At 37.3% G+C, this 24,572-nt stretch overlaps 1 long non-coding RNA gene across 2 annotated transcripts; it reads right to left on the reverse strand.

Annotated features, from left to right (window-relative positions):
- Positions 1-228: 228 nt before the first annotated feature.
- LOC125058744 lies at positions 229-2,119 on the reverse strand. 2 transcript variants are annotated; one of them, XR_007118493.1, is made up of 3 exons: positions 1,887-2,119; positions 1,156-1,339; positions 229-263 (listed from the first exon to the last, which is right to left on the reverse strand). It is a non-coding gene; the product is annotated as an uncharacterized LOC125058744 (long non-coding RNA). The 2 variants fall into 2 exon arrangements; XR_007118494.1 differs by lacking the exon at positions 229-263 and adding an exon at positions 607-980.
- Between the last annotated feature and the right edge of the window lie 22,453 nt (positions 2,120-24,572).

Here is a 24,572-nt window from a genome sequence, read left to right on the forward strand (position 1 = left end):
TTCTTTTTTAAATATCGTGTTTTCGACTGAAGTCTTTTAATTTGTTTGTTTTTTTGAACTATTATTCTTCTTAATTTACGTTTTCTTGGTGTTTCTTGGTCCAATTTATAACAAGAAACATTAGTACTTGTAGTAGGTGAAACATGATTTGTTGATAACTCAGAGCGAAAAGTTGATGAGTGGGGTGGTGAACTAGCCGAGGTTTCAGTCTCAAATCTCATTTTTTTCGCTGGTTGGCAATCGGTTGGTTTTTCGAAGTCAGCCTACAAAATAACATTACTACAGTCCGTGAGGCGTAAGTTGAGCTTTGTATCTATGTGACTGCACACGGATAGTGTAGAATTGCAGTCGACTTGAAGCGCGCGCGTCTTGTGCTTAGTTTGAACCCCTGTTTCTGTGTTTGAACCGGTTTTTACTGGTGTTTGATACTCAGTCTGAAAGGCGATGCGTCCCGCTCCAATAACATGTCTCTATCAATCTTAAACACGGTTACAAAATTAGTTGCGCTTCAATAACAAATCGCGCCATACTTTGTTAACGCGACAACAAGTTTGTAATACTAAATCAGTGTTTCAATCTTGTACTGTCATACTTATCTGACGAACGCGTTATTGAGCTGCAAATTAATTTTGTTATTGTGTTTAAGTTTGAAGGAGACAAGGTATAATGCTTTTGGCGATCACTTACACAAATGTAAAGCGGACTATAGTATTATAAATGTGAAAGTATGAATTTTTATTTGTGTTTGTTTCTCTTTCACGCTTAACGGCTTGACCGATTTCGATGAAATTTGGGGGGTGTAGGGAACAAGCACTACTAACACAGACTATGATTTATCCCGGAAATGTGTAAGGTCCCCAAGGGATAGTCAAAAAATTGTTACAATCCAAAATCCGCCCAGACGAATTCGCAAGTAGAAGGTTAGTTTAAAATAACAATCATAAAGATCTATTTGCTTCGTATGTTGACAGAATAAATTTCTGAAAACCGTTATATTTTAAGGTATACATTGAAGTACAGAATAGGTATATATTGGTGTTGGAAAAGCAATTAATCGTTTTTTAGTTACTCCAGTGGATGTTCAAAACTATATGGAATACATAATACGTTATTACAGATCCCTACATGTTTGCATCGAAACTAGATATAACTTACATTTGGTAATTTCAAAGTAGGTGTTGCTGATTCCTTTAATTTTCTTTTGTTGTTAGCCAGCAACAAGAAACATGACGTATCAAAATGATCGGAGCAAACTTTACTTGTACGTTTGGGTAGCCATGTTCTGTGATTTTCACAAGCTTTTATCCATTGTTGTCGACGGATAGGGTCTTTTGGAAATCTATAATAAAAATAAAACTGTTTTATTTCAAACTAAAAAAATGTATCCATAATTACATTATATTGTTCATTCGTTCAATAATTTATCGATAAAAAAATAGTATGTGTCCCCTCTCTAAAATGACGTAAACCGGCGTTGGTGTGGCTAACTACCAACTTAGGAAAATAACCATTATTAGGATAAATTCATGTGATAAATTTTTATAATTTTTCACGTCCTTTCTTCATAATTAAATACATTAGTATAATAAGAAAATTTGAAGTGTCGGGTAAACCTTCAAAGTACTTGTGAGCGAATCCACGAACAGGACAACTAATCAATAGTAAAGCATATTTACTTAAGTCATTGAACAATATGATCGCTATGTAAGTACCATCTGTTAGTAAAAAAATTATGCAAATAAAAAAATTAAGCCACAAAAAACGTCGTAGTGCGGAACTTTGCAATAAACTGGCAACATTGACTCGGCATTACTCGGCAATGAATATTTATTTGATTTTCACGTATTCTTATAATATACGATAATATTACTTAAGAAAATACTTACAGATGAAATGTCACGTTGTCTTTTTGTACACTCGATGTGTCAGACCTTTTTTTACAGCCGAATACACTGCATCCAGTCATTTTTGTCGGAGCTCTTTACACTAACAAGCGTCATACCGGAATGGCGCGGAAGGGTCGAGAAACAGTTTTATATAACGCGTATGTCCAGCGGGTTCGTACTTTGACAGAGGGGGACGCGCGTAAAGGCGACTCCTTTCTGGCTTAATACTCAAAGACTTCCACTGATTCATCAATTGTTTTTTGTCTCTTGTCCTTATATTTGCTAGATTAAATCTGAAAAATTACATATTTTGATTAAATAATGTGGTCATTTTTTTGAGATGCAGGTACTTATTAAAATGTTTACTTCTCTGTTATATCGCTCCAAGCCTTCATTTTCTCCTTATTAGTATACGTGCTTAAATCTTTGTTCTCAATTATTGATATATAGGGTCGTAGAATATTTCTAAAAAGTTGCTGTAACATACGCAATAAACAAAAGCAATGAATAACCGTTCATGTTTCAGTTTTACTCAACAATAATACTCGATCATACATACGGATAGTTAACCTCAATTGTATTGAGAAGTTGAGAAGGTAACTTAAGAAGGTTGATGAGCACAGTTTTTTCACAAATATTTTCTAATATTAATTAGTATTGATTTAAATATTCAATTTAAATCACTTCTGATTATAATTCAGACGCACTTATAACATTCGCACTTGTATAATCTTTATATTTGAAAAAATAATTAAAACTCCTTTATTTGTTTAAAAGGTAAATGTCATTGTCAGATGTCATGGTCATTCAAAATTCTTAGCATAGCTAACTTCACGCATATTCTATTTCTTTTTACTTGTAGATTGTCTTATTCCCATCTCGCTCGCGCACGCTATAATCACACTGACAATTTTGTGTCACAGTGCGCGCGCATCGTAAAATTTCAATGTCATCAATTTTTCATAACGCGCCTAAAGAAGTATAACTTCAAAACGATTTTGGTTTTAGACAACGTAGTTTTATTTTGAGACAATCTTTAGCATAGAGATGTACTTATAATATGAGTTGGTAAACTAGGGTTCAATTTTTCTAATTTCAACAGATATCCTAATGCGCGTCATCCAGATTACCGTGTGTTCGTGAGAGTCCACAGATGTTATTCGGAAGGCAGAATACCTGGCAGTGGCATTGGTGGTACGAGCTCCGGAAGACTAGCGAATATTAATACTCAAGACATTGTGCTTGACGAAATTCAACAAGACCCGTCGACCTCTGTAAGAACAATATCACGGCGTACTAGAATCCCGAAAACGACCGAGTACTGAAAATAAATAAATATCATCCTTACCATGTTAGACGCATCCAAGCTCTGCAACCGAGAGATTATAATTAAGTTTTTTTTTTGTCGACAAATGCTGGCAAAATTCTTTGGAAAAATTATATGGAGCGACGAATCAACTTTAAAAAAAGACGGATACTTAATTATGCATAATCTGCAAAGCTGGCAACTCTCGAATGCGAGAAAAGAAGTCGCAATACCAGTTCAAAGTAAATTATTGGACTGGTATATTAAACGGGATAATTATAATTATTGGTCCTTTCGAACTGCCGGGAAATTTATCTTCTCATAGTTATTTAATATATGCACGTTATCTTAGTAGACCCTTTATTAGAAGATGTCGAGCGTGTATTAGAGTCGGTGGGAGACAACTTGAACACCTGTTGTGAGCTTGATTTATGTACACCCGATTTCTTTTATTCTTATTAAAATTTATTAAGACTTATCTTTTCGAATACACCGAAAGTATAAAATATCTAGGAATAATAATAGATAGACACCTCACTTGGGAAAAAAGCACATTGTTGCACAGTCTTCTAGGATCAGAAAGCTTATGTTTATCTTTTTCCTCTCCCCCCGGATCGCCATAAGGTGTAGACGTGCTGAGTGCTTTATTTTTATTTGTATTTTAATTTTAATAAATTCAAATCGAAAAATAAATATAACTGTCTACTAGGAGAACATAAACAAAGTGAAGTGTAGTCAAGCAACCATCTAATTACTACGTGCGCTCCTGGTACTGCGCCCGATCACCCCACTATCGAAGGTATTGATCCCACTCAATATTAATCTTATCGAATCCCCTAAAGCTGTGAATTTACGCCACGCCCACATCCCTACCAGCGTCACACTCGTGCCCCGCTTACCACCACTACCTGCGTCCTGCGCCCGCGCTGATTGCAACAGGTGACTGTGGCCACGCCCACTAATTATCTATTGGCCTATTTACCTTGAGCCATCGGGAACTTCTTATCGGACATTCCATTGTTTAGTGCATTCACATTTTTTGCAAACATCTGCTTGTACTATCGAATAGACAACTGTTAAACTCATTATAATAAAGGATGAATCCTATTGGAGATAAGTCACTATCTGAATCTGCCATTGATCAAATTGGTATGGAAATGGAACAAATCACTCCTCCCAACTATGTGGCCTTGAGAAACAAGAGAAGAAGAGAAGATGATACGAATGTGGACCGATTTGACGTTTTTAGAGAAGAGATAAAAACACTCATTTTAACAATGTTTAAATCGCAAGAAAGTGGCTCCAAAAAGCTTGAATCCACTCTTACCGAAATAAGTAAGACAAACACAAATATCCAGACAACTATGTCCTTCCTCGCTGAACAGAATGTAGAACTTAAAAAGAAGTTAGAACTTCTCGAAATAGAAAGGAAAAAGGACAAGGAACATATTTCTATTTTGGAGGGACAGCTAGAAGACTTAAAAAGAGATAGATTGAAGAATAACATTGAAATAAAAAATGCACCCAAGGCTGATAAGGAAACAAAAGAAGACCTTATAATTATGACCTTAGAGTTGGCTAAATCAGTCAACTGTCAGTTGAGTGAAAAAGACATTAATGATATTTACAGGATAAGATTTAAGAGGGAGGGAAATGCTAGTTCCCCTATAATAGTTGAATTAAGCACTACCTTATTAAAAATGAAGTTTCTACAGGCCTGTAAAACATACAACTTGAAGAACAAGGATAAATTACGAGCTAAACACCTAGGATTAAAATCACAAGGTCAAGAAAATATCCCTGTCTACGTAGCAGAACAGCTGACCGCCTCCAGGGCTCGGCTGTACTTCCTTGCTAGAGATCTAATGAGATCAAAATCTTATAAGTTTTGCTGGACTTCCTATGGCCGTGTCTACGTCAGAAAATCTGAAAATTCACCCATTATCACTATAAATAATGAAGCAATCGTCCAAAAACTACTAGGAGAGCAATGACTAGACTTAATTCTTGAACCTTGTTATCTCTCTCTGTCTTTGCTTGCTCGGCCCATTTTATATTTTTGTTTTACCATATTATGTTATTTCATACTAGTTTTACATATTGCCCCAATAACACCCAAACCACATCTTTTTAACTACATAGTAAAATATCTTATGTTATTCTTTTATCAAATTTTGTTCACGATTGTACACACATTACTCATTACTACTACCAAGACACATAAATACTTTATTAACAAAGGCTTGGATTCGGCCCTACACTACTACACACACACCTTCTCCAAACATATTCACACATTATCAGTACGCGATACTTTCATAATAAGTAGACTATTTAACACACTTCATAACCAACAAGCTAATAAAATGAATGGTTTATTTAAAATTCCATCCAATTATGGATAACGTAATCTCATTGATAACAGAAATTGACAATAGTGAGGTGGCTAATTCTAGCTTATGTGATGTTCATGACATATGTAACCAATCCCCTAAATTTCATAAAAATGATTTAAAAATAATTTCTCAGAATATTGTGTCGGTATACAGCAAGTTAGATGATTTCCAACTCACCCTTGCCCAGCTTAATTTTGAAGCAGATTTGATAATTTTAACTGAATGTAGAATAGATAGTGATAAACCAATACCCCAAATGGAGAACTACATTTCTTATTCGACTACAAACCATATAAACCAATGTGATGGTGTTGTTATCTATGTTTCTAGAAAACACAGTGTCAATGTCAAAGAAATTATTCTAACACATGCATCCTGCCTCCAAATTTTATTTTGTGGAGTTACCGTGCTAGGAATATACCGGTCCCCTTCACATACTAATTCCGAGCCCTTCACGGACTCATTAGACCGACATTTAACATCTTTGAAAAATTGTATTAATTTAATTATAACCGGGGATATTAACATTAACCTGATTGACAGAAATGATGCTCCGCAGCAGGAGCGTAATAACCGGCTTTACTATTTAAACATGCTGGCTATGCACGGCTTGCTACCTGGCCATGTACTACCTACACGGTATGGTAATTGTCTGGATCACTTTATGCTGAGACTAGACAAAAATAAACATTCCGCAAATATAAATGTAATAAATACTTCTGTCACTGATCACTCCACCATATTCTTAAGGCTCTCCAATATACCAAAGTCAGGTGCTTCCACTAAGACAAAAACATTCATTGATTACGATAAGGCGATAGCTACTCTAAGAGATAGCACATTGGTGGCTGACTTAACTTCATTAAACAACCCCAACATGATTATAGAGCTCTTACTAAGTAAAATAAGACAAACCTTAGATTTACATACAGTCACTAAGATCATTACATGCAAATATCGTGTAGTTAAGCCATGGATGACTTTGGGCATTCTACGATGTGTCAGAAATAGGAATAACATGCAGAAAAAGCTAAAATTAGACCCTGATAATGAAATTTTAAAAATAACTTACCGTAGATATCGAAATTATTGTAATAAATTAATCAGAAAACTAAAAAGAAATTATAATAAACAGCAACTAATTCTAAATAAAAACAACTCAAAAAAATTATGGCAAACTGTCAACAATATTACAAATCGGAATAAAAATAAAAGCGACAATTACGAACTGCTCCACTGTAAAGAAACAGCACAAGAGTCTATAGATCATTGTAATCAATATTTTACCCAAGTTGGCAAATCACTAGCAGAAGGTATCCTTGCACAACAACCCGCATACAATTGTTCTGACAAAACTACTTCGAATTATCCTCACTTAACTTCATTTGTATTAAGAGATACTGACAATGATGAGGTTCTTAATGTCCTGATGGGGTTAAAATCAAATAGTGCTCCAGGCTGGGATGGCATTCCTACCCAATTCTTAAAGCTAACTGCTGATATAATTGTCCCTATTATTGTTCATTTGATCAATCTATGCTTTGCTCAAGGTGTCTTTCCAGATGCACTGAAAATCGCTGTAGTTACCCCAGTGTACAAAGGAGATGATAAAACGGATATAAGCAATTACAGGCCTATTTCTGTTTTACCACCTATTGCCAAAATACTGGAGAAAATAATTAATAAACGTTTAATGAACTACCTTAATACATTTAATATCCTCTCCCCAAGTCAATATGGCTTTAGACGGGATTTATCGACAGAAGATGCCGTGTTGGATCTCACATCGCTTATTACTAATGCTGTGGATAAAAACAAAAAATGTGCTGCAGTGTTTTTGGATATGAAAAAGGCATTTGACTCAGTATCAATTACAGACCTTATCGACAAGTTGGAGAAAATAGGCATAAGAGGAATTCCCTTGAAATTATTCAAAGACTATTTATGCAATCGAAAACAGAGTGTAAAAATAGGAAAACACCAAAGTGAACAATGTGAAATCACCTTCGGAGTTCCGCAAGGAAGTGTATTGGGGCCCACTCTATTCCTTGTATATATTAATAATTTATGTAACATGGATATAGAAGAGGGAACAATGTTCACTTATGCTGACGACACTGCTGTCGTTTTTGTAGCTGACACCTGGGAGGCTGTTAAAAATAATTCCCAAAAGGGCCTTGCAAGAATAGCTAAGTGGCTCAGCGATAACCTTTTGACCCTCAATACCTCTAAAACTAACTATGTATGCTTCTCCAATTATAACTCCTCTCAACCACCTCCGACGTTTGCTATTCAAATACATACTTGTGGCTCACCTCATTCTATAATATGCTCATGCGATTTTATTAAGCGGCAAAACTGCGTAAGATACCTGGGTACTATGGTAGACCAACGCCTATCATGGCGCGATCATATAGAGCTAGTTATGGCTAGAGTAAGAAAACTCATATGGTTATTTAAAAATCTAAGACACGTAGCTGACTCGGCCCTCCTAAAACAAATTTATACTGCTCTTGCGCAGTCAATATTAATATACTGCATTCCGGCCTGGGGTGGTGCCATTAAAACAAAATTCCTGGAACTGGAGAGAGCACAAAGGTCACTACTCAAAGTTATCCATTTTAAGCCATACAGATTCCCTACGGAAATGTTATATGCGGTTAGCGATCTTCTGTCAGTACGTAAGTTGTATGTACTGCAAACTACTCTTAGAACCCATCGACATATTGGATATGATCCTAGTATTTTGAACAGACGTAGAAGGCATAATGTGGCACCTTTACCAACTTTTAAAACTAAATATGCTCATAGACAGTACTGCTACCAGTCTGCTAACTTATATAATAAATTAAACAAGGAATTAAATCTATATAATATGAATAAATATAAATGTAAAATAACTATAAATTGTTGGTTAAAAACTCAAACCTATGAAGAAGTTGAATCTACTATCTAAGAATTACTATTCTAAAGTCTACTTTTATCTTACACTCTAAAAGAACACACACACTCAAACATATGATACAGACATATACACACATACCTCATACACACTCACTCACACACACTTACACTCTCACACATCAACATACACTTAACTGAATACAACGAACACCCCTCAATTTATCACTCATACACGATGCATCTTTTAACTTGTATAAATATTGTTTTGTTTTTGTAATATTATTCCCTTTTGTCTAAACTTACATACCTAATTAAGTGTACCTAGGAAGAGCGGATACTCCAAACACAAGTATATTATACATACTTAAATGGAGGCTCCAGCCACATGTTGTTATCATTGTAAGTGATTGAATAAATATTTTTTCATTTTTTTTTTTCATCTTTAATCGACTGAAACGAGTAGCGGAGGACGAAGTTATTAGAATAATTTATTTAGCACTTTGTCAGTCCATTCTCATATACTGTATATCGGCATGGGGAGGAACGGCTGAATCTTTATTGATTAAGTTGGAACGTGCACAGAGAGCAATCCATAAAGTTACCTATCGCAGACCGTTTAGATACCCAAACTTGGTCAAATTCCACCAAGAAACAATAAAAACCCTCTCGGTACATCTTGGCGACCTGTTCAAGGTATCATAGATTCCATGGGCTCACAAATCAGGACACATCTAAGAACAGACGTTTTGTATTCCCAACGCCAAAACGAACTGTGTTTGTTCAACGCTCCTTTGCATTTAGGGGCCCCTTCCTTTATAATAAAATTTCCAAATCTATGGATTCTGAGATCGTCAAACTATCCAGATATAAATTAGAAGTCATATAGCCAAATTGGATTTCGAATCTACAGAGGCATTACTACATATCTTGGTATGACTTTCATAACACAGACACAGTGCACGATCATAGCAACTTCCAGTTACACTCTCAAATATATGCGCATACACACCTATTCACACACACACACATTCACTTCATTTGTAACACAAAATTTATAAGTATTTTTTTTTTATTATCATCTTTTTTTTAACTAATTTAAACATGTACCACGTAATAATTGTTTTCTAGTTACCCACAACACACGGCCTCCCTAGTGTGAGGACTAGCGATATATATAATTATATGAATTCTGCCACAAACCCTTTTGTCATAAATAAAGTTTTTATTATTATTATTATTTTTAGTCGTATTTACTCTTTTTGCATCTCAATAGCAATGAGGCGTCCATAAATTACGTGAGGTATTTAAGGGTGGGCCCCTCCCACGAGTCAAATCAGACGGTGGGCCTGACGAGAATCCGCGATAACACAAAGTGATCGCACACGCCATAGAGCATTTTAAACAATATTATTTGGACGCAGTATTTATTGTGACTAATGCCCCTGGCAGGAGCGCATTCAGCAGAGTAGAGAGACGCATGGCTCCACTCAGTCGAGAACTAACAGGCGTTGTTCTTCCCCATGATTCTTTTGGGACACATCTTGACTCCAGCGGCAGAACATTAGACGAAAGTCTGGAAAATTATAATTTCAAAAGGGCAGGGGATAATTTGCCTGAATTATGATCTGCAGTGTGCAATGACGGACACGAAGTAGTCGCTGAATATATAGACCCGAATAATGACACTTCCAGCGTTCCAGACGTGCCAGGCGAAGAATGGTACACTGAGCACGTTAGAGAGAGCCAATATTTACTCCACGTACATTGGCAGATTCGGTTCCGGTTGTCAAACAGTTAACACGTCGTAAAAACACTCTCAGTTGTAAAATTGAAATCTAGTGGAAAAGTGGGTGATCTGTACTAAAAAGTGTGTCATTCGATACTCAACATTATAAGTTATAATAGTGAACATTACCTCTTGTGTAAACAGCGATTTAGTACAAGTTTTGTAAACATTAAGTTTTGTAAACATAAAAAGTGATACATCATTATTTCGCAATCTGACAGCTCAACAACAACAAAAAAGTGTTGCCAGCGTGAAATTTTAAATACCCCAGAAGAAACATTTTCCCATTGCAAGCTACCTATAAAATAAAATAAAATGGATTCCCAACTGCAAATTATATTAGAAAAAATGGAGGAAATGAAACTAGACTTCAAAAAACAAACACAGGAACTAGCTGACAATTTTAACAAAAGTCTTTTGCAAACAATAGACAAAAAATTAAGCCCATTTGTTGAGGATAACAAAAAGCTGAAACAAGATCTCCATGCTTCCCATGCACGTATACAAAATCTTGAGAGAGAAATGAGAAAAGATAACATAATATTACACGGGATGGCAGAAAATGAACATAGTACAAGTGAGCTCTGGAAAAATGTGTTAGAAGTGCTGAATGAAACCAGTTTAAGATCTGATGGGATGCGGGAGTGGGATCAATGGGAGATCAGCAACATGAGAAGGCTAGGCAAGAAAATGAATGACAAAAAGAGACCGATACTTATAACCCTTGCTTTAAATTGTCGGAAATATGAACTTCTAAAGAACAATAAATATTTCCCGACAAATATACATGCAACCGAAGATTACCCGAAGGAAATTATCCAAATAAGAAAGGAACTGAGACAACGGAAAGAACAAGAAGAAACAAACGGAAAAATTGCTTTTATTCGGTATAACAAACTCATTGTTAAGGAAAAAGCACGTTTAGAAACAAAGAGAAAACGGTCCCCAACTGAATCACCATCAGCCACTGACAATCAAAGTTTGGTAGAAACTATAAGAGCACCCAAAAAAATAAACAAAATAGACCAGCCGTTTCGCGCTAGAGAATAGCAAGCCAGAAGCACTGAAGAAATCAACAATACACAACACTAATACAATACCAACTGGAAAACAAAAGGAACCAACTGACAATAACACACTCTTCGAAAACAATTATCTCCCCAACCCGGCTGGTCCCCGAAAATACCAAAATACGAAAAAATAAAAATAAATGTAAAATAAATGAAATACGAAAATTTTAGCCCATCTAAAGGCTAAAAATTTTTTTTTAGGTCACTCAGGTATATATAAGTTATCTTAAAATAGTATTAAATAGGCATCTTATTATAATTTAAAGAAGATTCATAGAGAAGTAGGGAAGGGGATGACGGGTCTGGGCGTTACTGCATACGATTTTTTGCATTTTCTGAGAAGATTTACTACGGTAATATATATTTTTTTACCATAGGAAAGTAGAGATTTCAACGAACTGAAAGCACACCAACTTTTTGAAAAAAGCTGAAATTATGACGTCAGAAATTTCGATTTAAAATTAGGGTGTTTTTTCGATATTAATTCAAAATAAGGTGAAAAAATAAATATTTTTAATCAAATAAATTACGGTATTAAGGTAAGTTTTCACCAAATTTCGTTTAAAAAAATAAATTTTTGTAAAAGATAGAAATAAAAAACCAAAAAGTTGGTTTTTTGAATTTTTCACATAAATTTTGAGGTTATGTGAAAAATGTGTGAATACAAAAGTTGTAGATCTTTTTATGACCTACAACTTTGCCATTTAGTTTTCTTCGATAGGACTTTTAGTTTTGCCGGAAATCGAGATAAACCGTTTTTAACCCTTAAACCCCCCCCCCCCCCCCCCTATCCCTTCCCGACCTCAGATCGCCCTGCTTTTCTAATGGGTTTCATCCTACTGTAATTTTTTTCACTTTTTTTTATTTTTAAAGGCTATCTGCACTGGCCTATTGGTTGACTGATCGAGTTTATTATGTCTATCCACATTTTTGTTGCAGTTTTATTTTGTTATTTTATATACGTACATCTGTGCGCTCTAATTATTAATCTTAGTTTTACATATTGTTTCTCAGTAAGTGAATTATGTATGCAATACTGATGAGAAATAAAGTTATTCTTAAACCATAATCCCTAAAATGAGCAACGATTCCCAATGTTAGGCATTTTATCTCTGGCTGGATAATTACTATCGAATGATAAATATTTCCTGTTGCCGCAACGAAAACAAAATACCCGATTAATTTCTGAATTATTTGTATAAAAAGTTTTACCTGGTCCCTGCTTATCAAACGAATCAAGCCTATTAACCGCCTCAAGCGTAATAGCAACCGTAATTACTTATTAGAGTTATCGAATCGCAACCCGCCAGGATTTTCTTTCTTATATGCCATTAAATAAGGTTTTACATGTGGTACAAGTAATACTCCGCTTGTGGGAAATGACCTTGCCTTTGGAGGGTTTCAAACTGGATCTCAGTATAGCAACTAGTACTCCAATGTAATTATTTATTAATTTGTATTGACAATACATTGGTAAAAATATAAACAATGTCAAAGTGTCTAATAAATACTGACAATATGGTACGGGCAAGAAATGTTGCTTTAGCTAAGTATAAGTAATTCTTTAGTTGTTATAAAGTTTAATACCATGAGTTTCAAGTTACACATTCAGAAAAACAAGTCCTGTCTAGAAAATACTCAGTACTACATTAAGGAGGATTATCCGATTGAAGTCCTTAACACGCGGAAGGAACTCCAAGCCCAGTTACTGAACAGGCAGGCTGTACTGCTTTTATAAGATACGACAAACTTAAAGTACTGAAAGGTAACCAGCGCAGTTCACTTGTCCCCCGAACTTCTCGGAACCAATTAAATAAAATAATCTTATCAGGATCACCAGAGTTAACGCATCGTAGTAGCCAGAAAGAGGAACATGCAATAAGACAGCCATCCAAGAAAAACAAGGTTACCAACATTAAAAAATAACCAAAGTTAACTAAACGTCAAACTATCTCTCAATACCAGGATTCCCACAGCTTCGAATAGCAACCTCTAATAGGCCCTATATAGATAGAATAAAAAGTAATAGGCAATTTACTACCAACTTACAAACACATGTAAAGAAATACTATGCCACAAAAAGTTCATTAAAATTATATACTTAAATGCTCGAAGTATTGTAGGACAAGGAAAGTTTAATTAACTTAAATGTATCCTGAACTCATTTCGAAATATGATTCACATTCATATCACATCTGCATAGTATCTGGGAAAAAAAAATTATAATATGCACACTGTTATATAATAGCCTTGTACCCTATCTGGCTGACACACTAGTATCTTTTGTCTAGTCAGCATTTCTTCATCTATTGGTGAGATTAAACGGTGCTAGGATTTTCTCAAAAATCGATTTATCGCAGGCTTACAACCAGATTGAACTCAACGACCCTGATAACTTAACAGTCATCAACACACACAAGGGTTTATATAAGTACAAAAGATTAGTATACGGGTTATCCTCCAGCCCCGGTATTTTTCAACGGATAATGACAAATCTTTTCAACGATATTCCCAACACAGGGGTATTTTTAGATGATGTAATCATCGGAACGTCTCATACACAAGAACATTTAGCAATTCTAGAAAGAGTGTTACAACGCTTATTAAATAATGGAATGAGGCTTAAGAAAAGTAAATGTTCATTTATGATGAGTGAGGTAAAATATTTAGGATACTTAATATCGGCAGATGGAATAAGAGTCGATCCCGAGAAAATTACGGGAATAATAAATATTTCCCGTCCCAATAACGTAACGGATCTGAGGACATTCTTAGGCACAATTAATTTTTATGCCAAGTTCATTAATAATTTGAGCGCTACACTCGCCACACTGTACAACCTGTTAAAAACAGGCGCGGAGTGGCACTGGGATAGAGAGTGCGAAAAAGCGTTCAAAAACATTAAGAATATTTTAATTAGCGCAGACGTACTTGCCCACTATGATCCGCATAAACCATTGTTCTTAACTTGTGACGCAAGCGCTCGTGGTATAGGCGGCGTGCTCACGCAGTGGTGTGAGGGGGATAGCAGTAGTGGCGACTCAGGTAGGCGAGAACGGCCCGTAGTGTATGTATCCCGCGCACTCACCGCGGCGGAAAAACATTACTCACAAATAGAGCGAGAAGCTTTAGCTATTGTTTACTGTTTCGAAAAATTGCACCAGTATCTGTATGGGAGGTCCTTTACGCTACGCACCGACCATAAGCCTTTAGTGACAATTTTCGGTCCCCAACAAGGTATTCCATCGATGACCGCTAGCCGGTTGCAGCGGTGGGCGATTAAGCTGTCCGCATATACCTACACGATAGAATACATCCCATCAAAACAGAATGGAGCGGACGGGTTGTCACGTTGGCCCGCGGCGAGCGCAGTAGACAAACAAACAAGGCAGGTACCGGAGCAAACTTTTTTGCATTTCGCACAAAACGCTGTTTTATTAGATTATAATGAAATTAAAAAACAAACGGGTCGGGACCACTTGTTAGGCAGAATAATAAGGTATATACGTACGGAGTGGCCAACTGATTGTGAAATCAAGACATTACAACCTTATTATAATCGTAAGCAGGAATTATATGAGGAACTGGGGTGCATCTTATGGGGACATAGGGTGGTAATCCCGGAGTCTTGTAGGGAAAAGGTACTTACAGTGTTACATGAGGCTCATATGGGGATCGTAAAAACCAAAGCTTTTGCGAGAAGCTATGTGTGGTGGCCAGGGATGGACGAGGCCATAGAAGCTATGTGCCGGGGGTGCGGGGTATGCGCAGCGGAGGCGGATATGCCACCGCGACATGCGCCGTGTCCTTGGCCATGGCCGGATAAGCCTTGGTCACGTATACACATGGACTTTTTAGGACCGATAGCAGGGAAACTTTTCCTCGTCATAGTAGATGCCAGAAGTAAGTGGATTGAGGTTAGCCAAGTGCCAAGTACAGCAGCGGGTTATACGGTTAAAGTACTTAGTGACGTCTTCGCAAGATACGGTTTGCCTAAACAAATCGTCTCTGACAATGGGCCACCATATACAAGTCAGGAACTTGCACAATTTTTAAATAGTAACGGTATCGAGCACATTTTTTTCAGCGCCATACCACCCGGCATCGAATGGGGCGGCAGAGAATGCAGTTCGTACTGTTAAAAGGGTAATTAAAAAAGCCATAAGAGAGAACAAAGACGTAAAATTATCGTTAAATAGTTATTTACTATATTATAGGAACACGGAACATTGCACGACGGGCGAAACGCCAGCAGTGTTGATGGTAGGTCGTAGGCTGCGTACCAAGCTCGATGCACTCACACCGAGCCGGGAGGACGCGGTTAAAAAGGCACAAAGTCGCCAAAGGGACCAGGGGCCGAAGGGGACACGTCAGCTAGGCAAGGGGGAAGAGGTTTGGTTACGTCAGGGCGGGGGAAGAGAATGATGGGTGCCGGGAACAGTAGAGGAAAGGATAGGTATTACGGATTATAGGATAGTAGATGCTTTAGGCAGGGTAACACATAAACACATCGATCAACTAAAGAGACGGATACGGAGTTCATTGATCGGCCCTTCTATTCCGACACAGTCAAGTGGTCACGATGAAGCGCCAACCGCGGAGCCTGGAAAACCCAGTCCAAGCAATAGGTCAAGGGGCGATTCACCGAGAACCCCCGAGACGCCAGTGACGCCGATGACGCCCGCGACAGTTTCCGTTTCTCCTAACAGCGGTGGGCAGGATGAATTCTTTGAGAGTAGGGAGGGAGCACCAGAGCCCGGGTTCCTTTCAGGCTTCAACACCTACCCCTGAACCGGTTCAACCTCGTTGTATTCGACAATGTCGATTAAACAATCCACCTAATTATAAGTTTTGATTTACTAGTAGTCATTTATAATTTACCTAAGTTTAGTAATAAGTATGGTGTTGGTTTATATAATTGTTAGACAATAAGATAGGCTTACCTGTAATAGATCTAAGTAAGTAATTAGTTAATGTAAGTTTATTTTTTTAGTAACAGTTGTGTCAAATAAGGGTGGAGATTATGTAGTGTATGAGTGAAGCGCGTGTGTGCGTGCGCACGAATTGAGATACCTAAATGTACCATTGTAGTGTGCTGTGCGTCAGTCACCAATAAACCTTGATTCGTATTACACGTCGTTTCTTTATTATCTCACTAACTACCAATTCAGAGATCGCAATCAAAACAAACCAACATCAACTTATGAACGCGCTCCTAATAATGTAAATTTAAGCAGTGCACAGCCACTATTCTGTCGATACTGTAAAGCTAAAGGGCACGTATTGGAAAACTGCCGGAAACGCGAATTTAATAATAAAAGATTCCAAAATACAAATCAAAATCCACGTACATTCCAACCACGAACTAACAATAGTTCTAACCACATAAACTTTGCAGATCCGATATCTTATGAAGATACCAATAATAATGAAGTTGTCGATGATTTAAACTGAATCCTGATTCGCGTCAGTGCCGTGCGGGTCATAGAATAAAATACGGCACAACATATAACAACAATGTTGTCAATTATAGTATTCCCATTTCTTTACCCTCTAAACAAAAATCCAACTCCTTGACTCCGCTACATGGTAGTCAATTTCGTAAAACTCCAATATCCTCGCAGGCTAATCCAAATCCACAGGCTCCGCGACATGGTTGCCATATTATTAACCAACGAGACGATATTGTGACTAAATCCTCTGTATCCACTATACCTAAAAGTCCCACTAAATCTTATGCTTCCGCCGCGAAGTTTGGACTTCCTAATTCCACTGTATCCAATACATCCACAAACTCTAACTCCAAAGACACACCATCCGTGTTCGAGGTGACATCCAATGCCATAAAGAGATCCTTACCATATGTATTACTTCAGACAAATGTCTCTGAAATCCCAATCAAATTCCTAATCGATTCAGGCTCTTCAGTTAGCCTAAACAATATTGTTAATATTTTTCAGTTACGAAACAATCTTGCATCCAGATCCAACAATTTTTCGAACCGCCTAAATTTAATTTTTGATTTTCACGCTGTAGATGACGTTAACTTACCCTATGATGCAATAATTGGTAATGATTTCCTCAACGACCTGGAAGGCATAATTGATTATAACCAAAATTCATTAACTCTAAAGAATCATAAAATTAAGATAGATTTTCAAAACCCCGTATATGTAATTCCACCTCGTACAGAAATAATTATTGAATGCTCAGTATCCAACCCTAACATCAAAGAAGGTCTTGTGTTAGGGCAATAGCGCACTAGCGGCCAGGCTGCAGCGGCCAGGTCGCGGCGGCCATCGAGATAGAAACCATAGTATGAAATCGCCATATAGCACGCGCACCTGGCCGCACGCGGCCAGCGGCCACACCGAGCCGCAGCGGCCAGCGAGATCGAAGCGACGCATTTGCGGTCCGTGTTCGGTCGCTGGTCGCTGCGGCCACTGGGATCAATTGCATTGTAGTTAAATAAGCAGTGTGCGCGCACTAGCCGCGGCGGCCGCACGTATTGTGGAACTACAGCGTGTTTTGTAATCATTGCGATGTCTTTCGACACGGAAAGATTTATAACCGAGATTGAGACAAGGAGGGCGTTGTGGGACAAGTCCTGTGAAGACTATGCCAACCGTGACTTAAAGAGGATGATGTGGGAAGAGATTATAGAAATATTTAGTAATGAAAAATTAATAATAACTGAAAAAAACGAACTCGGTAAGTAATGTTTATTTTTTTGTGTTCTCAGAGCTGAGCTGAGACAAGCGGCGAGGTGTGCGGGGGTGGGCCCCAGGCGCTTGTACCTTCCAGGTTCCACGTTTTTTTCTAATCTATTGTTAACATAACTCACGTGGGCCCTGCGTTGTCTCTGTCTCTCTATTAGAAGTTTGTATAAGTCTGTCTATACTAGTTTTAAAGACGCGAGGCTTTGTATGTTTATTTTATTGTTCTCAGCAGAGCTACTCGATTTTGCCACGGGAGTTGTCCTTCACCTACGAAGTAGTCAGCAAATAGATCTCTGTTTTGTGTAGATGTTCTATTTCCTCTTGAAGGCTGGCAGGGAGGTATTCCTTCAATAGTCGGAGTCGGAGGATATACAACGTGTCTTCGAATTTGTACCCGTCTCGCTCCCGTACGTAGTTGTGAAGGACGCAACATGCTTTTATAATTGCAACAGCATGATACAGTGGAACCGAATACAACAGAATCGAACTTAAATGATACGGAAAATATAGTCCCTCCCAGCCCCGAATCAGTATCTCAAGGACAACCAAGATCAAAGAAGAAAAAGGAAGAGAATAATTTCGAAAAAGAAGATCTTGTTTCGGTTTTAAAAGAAAGCATAAATTCAAGAATTCAACGTGAATCAATTCTCGAAGACGACAATGACAGATTATTTATGCTTTCCTTAGTAAAGGATTTCAAAAAAATACCAGAATCCGCGAAACTGACAACCAAGATGGAAATTATTAATTTAATACACCGAGCTCAAAGTGCAAAACATGGTCCAAGCCACTATGAACCTATGACCAGGCACAGCCAACCTACTTACTCTCGAAGCAGTTATACCAGCCATCAGGAATATCAACAGGGATATTTTACTAAGCAATCAGATAATGGACCACTTGCCACAATGAGCTGCCGCCCTTCTTCGTCACGTCCCAGTGAACTGGCGCCGCCATTGGATTCAGGAAGAGAAGAAAATTCTATACAATCACCCGAATGAAACTACTCTCAGGCCTCGCAAGATTCAGAAATCATTGAAACGTTTTTTGATAATTATTGAATAACTGCACATTTTATTATGATAATACAGTACATAATTACTTTTGTGTACCTTCTTGTTTCACTTATCTACCTGTATCCTTTTTCATAAAACAGACACAGGGACCCCAAATAAATAATTTGAATAAAAGTAGATAGGCATAGGCTTACCTTAAAGTTACAACAAGTTTTTCCTTGGCAGAAATGCAGGGGCGAAATTTAGTTACAGTGCCGGTGATTGATGGACTTAATTTTCTTAACAGATCTTCAAACGAAGACTTGCTCATCCGCAAATAATTAAAGAACTTTTCATCATTTTGCTGAAGGTCGGTGAAATAAGTATGAAATAATCCCTTTGTTCGCCTTTCACGTAGTAAGGGATGGACCCAATATTTTTTCCTTTTCTTTTTCTGCTTCTTACTAAGATTATCGTAGCCGCAGTTTTGGCCGCGTTGCAAATCGCAACCCCTGCGGCCGGGCCGCGCGTCTGGCCGCTAGTGCGCTATTACCCTAATAAAGTGAAAGGCATCAGGTTGATGGAAATTGATTGCGTGATACGTCGCGTCGTCATATTAATTTTTCAGCTTACAATGGCGGACCCCCGGTCGCATAGCTTTGCTCAAATTGATCGTTTGGCGGGCCGTGATAATTATCCTACATGGAGTTTCGCGGTGAAAACCTTTTTGGAGCATGAAGATTTGTGGAAATGTGTCGAGACATCGGGCATGGCATTTACGAAGACATCTTCGGTCTTCACGAAGGCAAGGTCAAAAATAGTCCTTCTAGTTGACCCTACGAACTATGTTCATATCCAGGATGCCACCACGGCTAAGGAGGTATGGGCTAATCTAAGAAAGGGATTTGATGACTCCGGCTTGTTGAGGAAGGTAGGTCTTCTGCGAGAACTAATAAATACAGATCTGGAAAGTTGTGATAGTATTGATAATTATATCAACAAAATCATCACAATAAATGTGCACACAAACTCCGTAATATAAAATTCATTGTAGATGATGAGTGGCTCGGCACATAATTATTAGCTGGGTTATCAGAGTCATATAGGCCTATGTTCAGGTTCCAAAGCAAATAGTAAAGGTCCCAGGTGCTTTAGGTGCAATAGGAATGGTCATTTAGCCAAATTTTGTGCCTCAAACCGCTCAAATCAAAAGAATAAGTCTGAAACTTATAATACTTCTACTATAAAAATAAGTAAACATAATATTATGTGCATCATTTAACAACCTACCAAGCGCACTGACTCAAACCACCCGGATACCTGCGTGCACGCACACATTCGCGGCAAAACATACAACACCAACTTTCTAAAGGTACTGTTAGATATTTTGTAGACTACGTTGGCAACACTGAGCAGCTGTCTTTCAATAAACGTTTTGCGAACACCATCTTTAATTTATCAGTGGCAAACGTGGAAAAAATTCACATAAATGAAAATATTAATAAAACAGTGTTGAGAAAAATTATAATGATTGGACAAATTAGTGCATTCGACGTTAAAAACGGCAATTGGACGGCGTATATTGAACGGGTTGAGATGTATTTTATGACGAATAAAATAGAAGATGGCGTTAAATTACCCACGCTTATAGCGGTAATGGGGGAAGAAAGCTACAACTTGCTATCTACGTTGGCTAGTCCGAAGAAAACTTCGAGTCTAACTTTCAAAGAAGTTGTGAGTTTAATGGACATTGCGAGCGACAATTGCGAGTGACGATAAAAAGATGTCGATGTAAAGTGTCGATAAAAATACATAACATGTATATGCTAAGAATACGTAATTTTTGGTGAACCTGATGATAGTTTGTTCGTCCATTTCCAAACTGAGCCAGATGTATTACCAGAGCGGATCCAGCTTTGGCGCCAGGAGGGGGTCACATAGTCGTGGTCAAGTCAAGAACTTATAATTTAATTTTGATTACAATATATACAAGTAAAAAGTAGGTATTTTATTAATGTACGTAAGTACTGTACTTAAAAATATTTATTCTTTATTGTACACTTGAAAATCTTAACACATATATACACGTACATATTGCCATATTCTCGTGAAGACATCCAGAGAAGCACTTTCACGTACGGAATGAGGCAGCCTATTTATATTCCATAACCGTGGTGAATGATTTGTCATAACAGCTAGACTCTAGAGGTATGTCGAGGGGTATATCACCAAATTCCGCAAAAGTGAAGACGTGGCACGCGACAAGGGTTTCCAACAAACTAAATAGAAACAGACAAAATTTATTTATTTATTTATAGCCTTATATCAGAAATACAAAAATATATACATTATAACTATTGTTTTTCTTAATCTACGATAACTGGTTCTGTGTGCCTACGGGTAAAGGCCTTCACCATTGTCCTCCATTTTTCCTTATTGTATACCAATCTCGTCCAGGTTTTAGTCCTTCCAGCCATTTCCATGATTTCATCGGCCCACCTTTTAAATTGCCATCTCTGTTTCTTTTATGGCCTCTTGGTTGCCATAGTGTTACAATGTTGCTCCATTTATCTGCTCCTCTTATGGTATATCCAGCCCATTTCCATTTTAGTTATTTTGTTTTATAAACAACGTCAGCAAACCCTGTTTTATCTCTTTAATTCTTAAAGACCTTTCTGCTGTCGCTACAATGACAGGTAGTGTAGCCATAATACATAAAAAAAACTTATATTATGATACATATCGATGTCACAACTTAAAATAAGATCAGAAATCGACTGCGAGATGTCCTGGCTCCGCTGCCACTTCAACATCCACAGTCGATATTCATTTACAATGATAGATACTGGAGTGTTCTCGTATAGTCGGTAGCTAATTGTTTAACAGTCTATGTCTTCATTACTATATTCGCTTTTTGGCATGAAAACGCTTAGCTGAAACAATTTAAGTACATCAGGAGACAGGCGGTCCTGGAGATCACTTATTATTGAATCTAGAAGAGGGATGCATCTCTGCGGAAATACTTTTCAGCAGATTGAGCAGGTTGGTTATTGGCCCTATGTATTAGTTTTCATACTATTCTGGGGCATTTAATTTCTAAATTTAGCTGCTCAGCAACTTCATTAGCCTTATCACAAAGCTGTCGGTAGATTACGTCCACATTTTCTCTTTTTTTTGTAAAACAATTAAGGTATCATTAATAGCGTCCGTAGTTTTTTGTAAATCAATTGAGTTCGATTGCAGTATTCTGCAAAGATACTTGACTAATTTGTCACCTTGAAATTGAAGATGCCCATGATGCCTCTCTACTCAACGTGTCTCACAAATACCTGGCACGGCAGCTCCGAGTTCTATTTTAATAATTTCATGCCTCTTAGCGGATGCATTGGCAAATACCACAACTTTTCTCATTGTGCCAGATGTATTGCGACAGAAAACTACTTTTGATGATCTTGCCAATGAGTTATTGAGCACAAGGTTGTTGCACGGACGACGTTAACTAAGAATGGCTATTTTCATCAATTCTTGCACTGCACCTTTTTTTTGTTTTCAGGGTCTAATCTTGAATTGGCAGATTCAGATAATGATTTTATGTTCAGGTTTCAAGGCAAAAGGGCACATGAATGTTTTACACGATTTACGTAAGAATCTGTGTTTGTGCAAATATTAATTCTATCTGCACTATATATTACATCGATTAGTATTTTATCAAAAATATAAGCCACATTGCATTCACAACTAATTATAGCAGCTCCTTCATCTGATTTATTTGTCGTATCAAAGTATTGATTCAAAATTTCGTTTCGATAGCGGACACATGAGGAGTGACGGAACAAAACTGTTAAAATATGTTTAACCGGAAATTTTGATGGACTAGACATTATTTTTATTGGAGATTTGCGGCTACTACCTCCAGTCCGAGCAACTCCAATCTATAAGCAGTCAAAACAACGGATGGTTGGACCATTACTTTGGTGAGGATTAAAATTCTACGAATTAACTCAAATAATGCGTCAAAATAACGAAATGTTTGCTTCTATTCTCACAAAAATTGGTAGTTGTGGTATTATTATGTACTTATAGAGGGTAATTTGAATGTAAATCAGTGTTAAACAAAATAGCGTGTGTTTCACTACATGGTGACAGCGGTGCTTAAATTTTATTAAATATCTTTATTTTTTTGTGACCAAATCAACGATGAAGAACGCAGTCGTCTTTTCTCAGAATTCTGGGCTTTACCCAACTGGGACTCTAAAAAAACTTATATAAAAAACAATGAATTGCATTCTGAGCCAAAATACAAAAGAAATGACAGTATTGATGTCTCGAGAAAAAAAAACGACCTTCCGTTTTTATTTTTCGGTGAGTGATGGGAATAGGGGCAAAGTTAACCAAGTTAAACAAGTTAATTACATACGGTACCCTAAAGAACATCGCTGACATCGCGGCACGTGTATGGTCAACGTGCCGGCTTCGAGGAATTGCTCTGCTGATACAGCATTTACCGCGTTTTTACATTTTAATAAAATAAAATATGTTGCTTTCTCCTCGTCACAATTTTCCGTCCTATAAAAAATAGTCCTGTGTCCTCCAGGCATAAAATTCGTAGGGATAGCTTAGTAGACTTGAATCGTCAATTAGGTGTAGACTCGAATCGTCAATTAGGTGTAGACTCGAATCATCAATTAAGTGAAGGCTCGAATTGCCCTCCACTAGATTTAAATAATTTTCCTGAGAGCTCGAATTGCCCTCAAAGTTTAGACAGTAGGTTGAATTTAAGTTTTAGTAATTTAAAATATAAAATGGATCCTGATACAGTATATAAGGCTCTCCGCCCAGTCCCTGAATTTGACGGGAACCCACATATTCTCCCTAGATTTATTAGAATTTGTGATCAGATCGTAATTCAATGCGTAAACGACGAGCTAGGATATGAATTATCGAATTTATGTGTTATAAATGGCATTTTAAATAAAATTACTGGTTCCGCAGCTCGTACAATAAATTCAAATGGTATTCCTGAAAATTGGATAGGAATTAGAAATACTTTAATTAATAATTTTTCTGACCAAAGGGATGAGACCGCTCTATACAATGACTTAGCATTAGCGACACAGTGTAATGAGACTCCACAGGAATTCTATGACAAATGCCAAAACCTTTTTAGCACTATAATGTCTTATGTATCGTTGCACGAGACATTAGAGACAACTATAGAAGCTAAGAGAATTTTATATCGGAAATTAACTTTACAAGCGTTTGTAAGAGGTTTAAAAGATCCTCTCGGGTCCCGAATAAGGTGTATGAGACCTGAAACTATTGAGAAGGCTTTGGAATTTGTCCAGGATGAACTTAATGTTATGTACTTGCAGCAGCGAAATAATTTAGCAACAGATCTGAGGAAACCATTATTACCATCAACACCACACAACTCACAGCAACAATTTACACAGCCTAAATTTCCTCCTATGAATATTAACTTTAATCCTCCTAAATTTTTACCCGGACCT

The sequence above is a fragment of the Pieris napi genome, chromosome 18, assembly GCF_905475465.1.
Source record: "Pieris napi chromosome 18, ilPieNapi1.2, whole genome shotgun sequence".
Lineage (NCBI taxonomy): Eukaryota > Metazoa > Arthropoda > Insecta > Lepidoptera > Pieridae > Pieris > Pieris napi.